The 8702-nt window shown below is 40.8% G+C and overlaps 1 non-coding gene across 1 annotated transcript; it reads right to left on the reverse strand.

Annotated features, from left to right (window-relative positions):
• Positions 1–7825: 7825 nt before the first annotated feature.
• Positions 7826–7896, reverse strand: TRNAG-CCC. Its single transcript has one exon. It is a non-coding gene; the product is annotated as a tRNA-Gly (tRNA).
• Between the last annotated feature and the right edge of the window lie 806 nt (positions 7897–8702).

Here is an 8702-nt window from a genome sequence, read left to right on the forward strand (position 1 = left end):
AGTAAAAAGAGTGGCTAAACATGGACAAGTGGGGAGCTGCTGAAGCAATGAATCAGTAAAATGAGTTTCTCTTGTCTTGCATGTGGAAGCCTGTCAGGGAGGCTATGAACAAGACACTTCTCATCCAAACTTCAAATTTATTATTCTGTTATTCATCTTACAATAAATTAATGCATCTTATTGACTGAAATAATTTGGGGTGTTAATGTGTGACCAGCTAAAGCTGCTTTGTACTTCTGTAAGCAATTATAGCAGCTAACAGTGGATGCAAAGTCCTGAATCCCCACACCTCCCTGCATAAGAGTGAGGTGAACCAAAGGCGTAAAGCAAAGGGCCCCCAAAGGCCGGAGAGGCTTCAGCTGACTGTGCAGTTGGGTGAGAGGAAGAAATAGGATATATGCAGCCTGACTGAGAGTGTGGAAAGAACCCTGACCTTGCCAGCACTTACTTGTCCCTGAGCCAACCTGTCTGCATGTGGACTGTCCTATAGAAATCAGGGAGACCTTTTATTTGTTCAGAGAAAGTCTGTGTTTGAAGGAGTAAGCTGAAATGGGAACCTCAGGGTGTTAGTCGTGTAGAACAGGACAAAATGCACTATAGGAAGAGGCAGCCATGGTTTTTCCTAGCATGCATAGTGGGAGGCTCATCTCTCATCTCTTATAACTAGTTAATCTCTACTTATGGCCTCTTAAGTATACTAAATAATGTTTTGGTGTATTTGAAGTTGTCTTCCTTTTGTTTTTGGTTAATGTTGAATTCCACACGTTTTCTGAGCATCAAACCATTGCCTAAATTTTGCCACCATCTTACTGTGTGATCTTTTTCTATGAATTTACCCAGCCTTTGGTGAAACTCATCCATCTGTTCACAGGATATTTGCTAGAAGTGCTTATTGCACCTAGCCACAGGGAATCAAGCTACAAACAAAAAGTGTTTTTCACAGATTATTTTTTCATTTACATTTTTTTTCCACCAAAGCCCAAGATGTCATTCTGTTAGAAGTCAGTATAAGATTACCTTTATGATGTTCTGGTGTGTTGCTATGAAAAGAATTATCATGTTGCAAGTTCAATAACCTGCCTTCAGGATCAGTTAGCAAGAAATTATAGGCAATAGAGGAACAAAATCTTATTAAACTTAATATCCTCAGAAACAACACAGGAATGGTAAGAAGAGTTCTAAAAATTTCAGGGTTTTTGTTTTTAATTAGCTTTGAAAATTTTGATCTAATTTGAAATGTGACTTGAAGATGATTATCTTGCTTTCTGTAACACAGAAGGTTTGTTCATAAGGTGAAAACCCTCTGTGCCAAGATTCAGGTTGGAGAATGTTTTTTATGGCTATCTAATAAACTTTGAAAATAGGGGTTTATAATGGAAATGCTGACTGACTCCTTATTCTAACAAGGCTAGCGGATGCCGCTGTAATGTACTGTGTAATTTATAGGAGTCACCTGTTAAGCCATCTGGGACAGAAAGTTTCCCAACTTCTAAAATGTTGGTAACTTGATTAACCTTATGAACTTCATTTTACAATGGTACCAAATGCAGCCTATACCAGCCCATCATATTCATCCATTTCATATTTATCCAAGAAAGTAAAAAAAGCCTTTTTAATTAGCCAGAAATTAGTAGTGGTGGAGGTTAAAAGGCTGATGCTGGTGCTTTGATTTACTGTTTATAGGTGTCATATGGAGTGAGACCTGGGGTAAAATAAAAGTTTCTGGTGTTACTCTTCAGCTAGGGAAAGTGTTTTATTTAAAGGGGACTTGGGGCTTTTAAAAATTGTCTACTTTATACTAGTCCATTGGGACTTCCACAGACTGGAATAGTGAACAGAAAGGGAGATTGCTAGAGAAAGCAGGACAGACGATAGTGGGGGTGCCATTTATAGACATCAGCTAAAAAAGCTCTACCTGTGGATTTATGGGAGTAGTGGTGTCTCTTGCAGTAGGTAATACTTGAATTTTCCCTGGAAACCAGTGAGCAATGAGAAGCAACTTTAGTTCATCTATGTTTTATTTATTTATTTATCTTTCTCATCTGTAATCATTTTCCCAGGTTCTATATTCAGTTACATGGTATTTGGAGCAAACAAGTTTTTGAGCAGTACTTTTGATTCAGCAATTGGAATTCTTGTGGTTTAGCATTGTGTCCTCTTTGCTAAAAGAGAGATCCTGTTTTAGACATGATATGGAACTAAAACACTGAACCTCAGGTGGTCATGAAATGTATTTTTCGTATGAATTAGAAGAATATTAGTCTTTTTCCCACATTGCAATTGGAGTACTTAACATTTTGCACTCCTCTTGAAGTGTCTATGAATGTAACTTGACATTTTCACCCCAATTGTTGCACAGTGTTGCTCAATATTCTTAAACAGATGCTAGCATCCAGCAAAAACATCTAGCAGTAGTCTTCAGACAGCTCTACAGACAAACTTTGGCCTTGTAGTATAGCCAGAGGTTTCTGGGCAGCCAGTTGGAGACGTTGAATCTGACTCCTATGGGAATAATGAGCATCTCGAGCTTCAGTGCTTTCCACACCATATGCAGGAGGCATGTCGCCCAGCTTTGTTCTCCCTGACTAGATGTACAGCAGATGAAGTATTTATGAAAAATATATCAATGAGAAACCCAGCAAAAGGAAAACCCAGTAGTGCACAGTCAGCTCTCCACCCTCAGGAAGCAGGTGAAGGAGTGAATGAAACACCCAAAACAGAGAGCAATCCCGTTGCTTAATGTGCTGCTGGCAAGTACTCAGGAATTATGGAGAGAGGGGTGCGATAATATTTTATACATGTGCTGGGACAGGCTCACATTTTCTGGTGCCTTATCTTCATTGTAATACTTAAGTTCTTATATATCTTTCAGGGTGCTATATGCCATCATATTGTAAAAAAATACAGCATTATTTTGTCTGCTGCTTGAAAACGTGAGGGTTTAGGAGTCATAGTGGACACAGCTGAAGGTTAGCTTTCAGTGTGATACTATGAAAAAAGAAGTTGATGTATACAAAATCAATATAGGGAGATGATTTCCCCTCTCAACATACTATTTGTAATACTGGGACATTACACCCTGGAATACTTAGTACTGGAATACTTAGAAACTGTAATGATTTGAAATTTGAAAATGTAAAAAACTTGATCTGTGTAGCTTATCAGGAAAAAAAAAAAAGTTTGTACAACTGTTTAATCAATGTGTAAGATATTTCACTTGGTGAAAATACTGAGTAGGAAGGGACTCTATCCTCACAGAGAAAGGCAGAACAAAGTCTTGGTTGCAAGTTAGCACTAGACCAAAACAGCAGAGTGATGAGACAAATGTTTAAGGAATCCTAGAAAAATATTGAGCTACCAAGGGAAATACTGAGTTCCACATCTCCTGAAAACTTCATACCAAGAAAGACCTTTTGGAGAATACATGCAAACCAAATAGTTACAAATCTCAGAAAAAAAAAAATAATCAAATGGCATTATATTGCATTATACTTCTGGTCTTTAGAAATAGGAGTAGAAAGGAAAATAAGTTTGCAAGAGTGTTAACCACGTGCAGGGCAGATTTAATAGGAGACAGAGCACAGACAGCAACTGATGGTCATACAGAGCCTTTCCCCCCCCTAATTTTAGCTCTATCTTTTCAGTGACTGCACTCAAAGATGGCAAGAAACTGCATAACCATTGCATAATGATGGAAGTGAAAAGTGTTTCCTCAAAAGTACTTAGGACACTAAGCAGATGGCAACAGCCTAATTCAATCCAAAGAAGGAAGAAGTGAAATCATCCAGTCAGTTACTTTCACTGGGGAAAATCTCTGTGATTCTCTCAGATCTAATGGAAAAAGAAAATAAAACCATAAAGAAACTTCCTTGTTTCTGTGACCAGTCAGTTATCTCTTTGTTTCTTAAGCTGGACTTATTTATTTATTTAATTATATTACCTATTAAAATATACATAGAAGTTTCTTGTAGTTATTCAATGTTATTGGAACTGTACCAACATCTCTTATTTTCGCTGCTGTCCCCCACGACATATTTTGTAGGCCATACTTCACTGACAAGGTTTCTGGGTGCAGAGAACCTATGCAGTAAGAGCACAGTTACTGCTAGTAGTTTGCATTGTGGAAATAGTTGCACTATTTTAATCAATGCTGTTCTAATTTTTAGCATTCAGCTAATCATGAAGCACAATTTCAAATTTAATTAACTTTCCAGGACTTAGGTGGTTATTGCTAGGACAGGACATCACACCAGCCCAGCCAGGAGCATACCCAGCCCCAGGCACCAGGTAAGAAATGTGTGGGGAGGCCCCAGGAGAAGCTGCCATGGCCCTCAAAGCGCTGCCAGTTACTGCTCATCCACAAAGGTTTTCCATGCATGGAAAATTTTCCATGATCGTGCACAGAGCACGCTGCAGCTACTGCTTGGTCCAGCTCTGTGGCTGCAACCACCTCCACACTTCCTCACCTCCTGCCTGGCTCCAGCAGCTGGACTGATGTCCCCACCAGCAGAACAGGTCCCTGCAGGTCCCTGTCAGCAACTCTACTTTGGAACAGAGTGGGGTTTGACAATTTGATCCTTGCCAAAACGCCTCGATTTGGAATCGTTGTGAATTTGGCACTGCCTTTAGTCCTTGAACTCCTGAATGCAACAGTCTCCAAATCTTGCTGCAAGGGCTTACAGGTTTGATGGGGATTTGATAACAAAAGAGGCTGAAAAATATTTTGGCTGAAAGACACTGAAAAATGAAAGTCAGTGGTTATCATTTTTAGCTTTGAATGAGCAGAAAATAGAAGAGCTAATACGGCCTGTAAAGAGCACTGGGAAATAATAACACTGACAGAAGCAACCTTCTCTCTGGGCCCTAGATATGGAGCAATATAAGTGAAGTTGTGTTTTAGCATTTTTCTAATAATCTAGAATGCAAACCGAAGGTATGGAAGTATAAAGTATTTTATTTTATTTTATTTTATTATTTTATTTTATTTTTTTCCACAATACTACATAGAAAAACAATGTTTTAAAATGTGCAATATATAAATTCAGGAATATTTTAGTTAGAGTTTTGTTTGTTCTTTTCTCTGTAAGTTAATTAAAAGCAAAGAAGGAACAGATAGGAATGATTAATGAACATTTTTTTTTGCTCAGAAGATGTTTTCCACTACACAGTACTTTTCTCTCTGTTCCTCACTGAGTACTGGGATTTATTTATTGTGCCAGATAAAAATTTCAACTAATAGTAGGCAATTTTGTATGACTTCATATTTTTAGAAATGAATTCATTTACAAATCAGTTTCAATCACACCTCAGGTTATAATAATAAAATCCAGATTTGCATGACAGTGGAGATATGTTTTACCAAAATCACAGAGTTCAGGAAGTAATTAAAATATATTCTGCATTAAATTATATTCTGTATGCAATATATGTGATTTAAAAATTTCCCTTCTGCACCACATAAGCAACGTCCAGAGAAGGTGTGGGTTTTTGGTGGAAATGGTTGAGTAATATAAAAAAATAAGGACTAGTCCGTAGCTTTTGGTTCAGTCCAACACTGCTGTGTATAAACCACACTGCTCCCCAGGAGTAACTTTGGGAAATTTGGGATTAAAAGTATATCTGAAAAATGTGACTTTGTACCTCTGCTCTGTATGGCTGCTGGTCACCACCTGCTCCAGCCTGTCTCAGGTGTGCTGGAGCACACGTGCCTGCTGTGGTGTGCAACCAGCCTGCAAGCTTCTGTGTTTGCTGGGACATACCTTATGGCCCTTGGTGCTAATGCACTCACATTGCTTCCTGCAAGAGGGCTGCCTCTGGGTGGCTTCTTTTTGCTCTCTAACCTGAAGCATCTAGAAGGTGGCTCATTCCTTCCTAAAATAAGTTTCATGTCAGTGGAATGAGTCTTCTTATGATGTCCTCCTTTTGCCACTGTCCAAGCTCAGGCAAGCAGGTTGGACTAGGCAACCAATTCCATGGGTTAATGTCAGCAGCAGTGGGTTGGGGCTGCTGATGGGGCAGCTTCAGCTCATTCTGGCTGGGCCTGATCCCCTGGATGCCACACATGTCCATGTGATCTCACCCAAGATGAGCTCCATAAGTTTCCCTGGAGCCGTGGTCAGGCTGACAGGCCTGTAGTTCCCCTTGTCCTCCTTACGGCCCTTCTTGTAGATGGGAGTCACATCAGCAAGCCTCCAGTCCTCCGGGACCTCTCCAGATAACCAGGAACACTGTTAGATGGTGGAAAGTGGCTTGGCAATCACCTCCGCCAGCTCCCTCAGCACCCCAGGGTGGATCCCGTCTGGTCCCATGGACTTGTGACATTCCAGGTGGAGGAGCAGGTCTCTGTCTCTTCCTGGATCACAGGGGGTGATGCTCTACCTGAATCACAGGGGACTTCCAGGTCAGGGAGTAAAGTACCCTGAGGATAACTGATTTGACTATTAAAGACAGATGGAAACAAGGTGATGAGAACCTCAGCCTTTTCCTTATCCTCAGTGATTACATTCCCTGCTGCATCAAGTAAAGGATGGATTTTTTTCTTGGTTCTTTTCTTGCTGTTAATATATCTGTAAAAGGATTTCTTGTTCTCTTTTACTGCAGTGGTCAATCTGAGTTAAAGCTGGGCTTTTGCCTTTCTAACTTCCTCCCTGCATATCATAGCAACTTCCTTGTAGTCTCCCCAAGTAGCCTATCCTTTATTCTAGCAGACGTAGACTCTCGTTTTTCTCCTGGAGTCTCAACAAAAATTCCCGGTTCATCCATGCCAGTCTTATTCCCCTCTGGTTCACCTTACAGGACACAAGGACAGCCTGCTCCTGTGCCTTTGAGATTTCTGTCTTGAGGAGTGTTCAGGCTTCATGGACCCCTTTGCCCTTCAGAAGTGACTCCCAAGGGATCCCTTCAACAAGTGTCCTGAACAGGTCAATGTCCGTCCTCCAGAAGTTCACGACAGCAGTTTTGCTAGTTACCCTTTTGACATCAACAAGGATAGAAAACTCTACAATTTCATGGTCACTCTGCACAAGATGGTCCCCAGTCTTCACATCTCCCACCAGTCCTTCTCTGTTTGTGAAGAGCAGGTCGAGTGGGGCACCTCCCCGGTAGGATCTCGTACCAGCTGTGTCAGGAAGCTATCTTCCACACACTCTAGAAACCTCCTGGACTGGTTCCTCTGTTCAGTATTACACTTCCAGCATATATCAGGGAAGTTGAAGTCTCCCATCAGAATGGTTGCTGACGATGGTGTAACTTTTGCGAGCTGCTCATAGAATGCCATCCATCCCTTCATCCTGATTAGGCAGTCTGTAACAGACCCCCACCAAGATGTCACACCTACAGGCCTTCCCCCTGATCATTACCCATAGATACTCAGCTTTATCATTCCCTACCCCACGCTCTTCAACATAAAAACACTCTTTAATATAAAGAGTCACACCAGCACCCTTTCTTCCTCGTCTATCCCTTCTGAAGAGCTTGTAGCGGTCCATCACAGTACTCCAGTTGTGGGAGTGATCCCACCATGTTTCAGTTATAGCACCTAGGTCGTAGTTAGCCTATTGCACAATTGCTTCCAGCTCCTCCTGTTTGTTGCCCATGCTGTATGCATTGGTGTAGATGCACTTCAGATCTCATCTGCTTCACCCCCAGCTTCAGCACTGTTCTCCTAGGCACTTAAAAAAATTATGTTGTCTCCTTCGACCTAAGGATTTCCGTGAGGTACACACCACAGTCCTTCGCTCTACCAGCTGAGCTATCGAAGGGACCTAAAATGTGCTGAGAGCCCCATCATGGGGGATGGACTCTGGAAGCAGCTACAGTAACTGAATGCACCAGCCGGGAATTGAACCCGGGTCACAAGAATGGGAATCTTGCATGATACCACTACACCACTGGTGCTATGGAAACTGTGCTGAGGCTCAAGGTTATGCCCTGAGGTGTACCTGTGCCTGAGCCCAGGGGCACCCAGGTGTCCACCGACAGGTTGGGATGATTTTGTGCTCATCTGCTGAAGTTTCCCCATTGACTTAATGTGTGTGTCTTCAGTTGTTTCAGCCAGTTACTCTGGATGTGTAAATTGCCATAAATTCTGTCCTAAGGATTAGAAAATGCTGCCAGCAGGTTTTTTTTTTTCCCCACATTAGTCTACATACCAGCTACACATTGCCACTATAAAATACGACTTCCATTAATAGTTTTTCTTAGATTTGGAAAATAAGTGCTTATCAAACATTTCATCATTTTCTGTACCATTTCATCAACTTTATTCTTTGTTAAAAAAAAAAAAATCCACTGGAAAAGATGCAGAATTTCCTGTTAAGAAAATTGGATTAAAATATTATTTTCAGGCCACAATTATCACTACAATTTCAGTACCTCTGGGGATCTGTGGTTTTGTCCTCCCTAGTGGTCCACTCTCCCAAAATGACTGTATCTTCTGCAAAGAGCAGAGGTCAGTCTGCATCTTGGCCATGTTATTTTGCACTCTACTATTACCTTATTATTGAATATTTGCTGAGACACTGAGTTTGTCTTGTCATCTCTTCTTGCTTTGTAACAAGTATTCTGGCATACTAAATGCTCATTGACAGTAACTTCTTTCTTTTCTATTTTTTTGCTTTCCTTTCCCTAACTAACTGGCATGTTGCTGTTCATGACTGAATAAATATAAATATTTAGCATGTAAAAAATCAGAAATCTCCTTT

This window comes from Oxyura jamaicensis, chromosome 2, assembly GCF_011077185.1.
Source record: "Oxyura jamaicensis isolate SHBP4307 breed ruddy duck chromosome 2, BPBGC_Ojam_1.0, whole genome shotgun sequence".
In the NCBI taxonomy this organism is placed as follows: Eukaryota; Metazoa; Chordata; class Aves; order Anseriformes; family Anatidae; genus Oxyura; species Oxyura jamaicensis.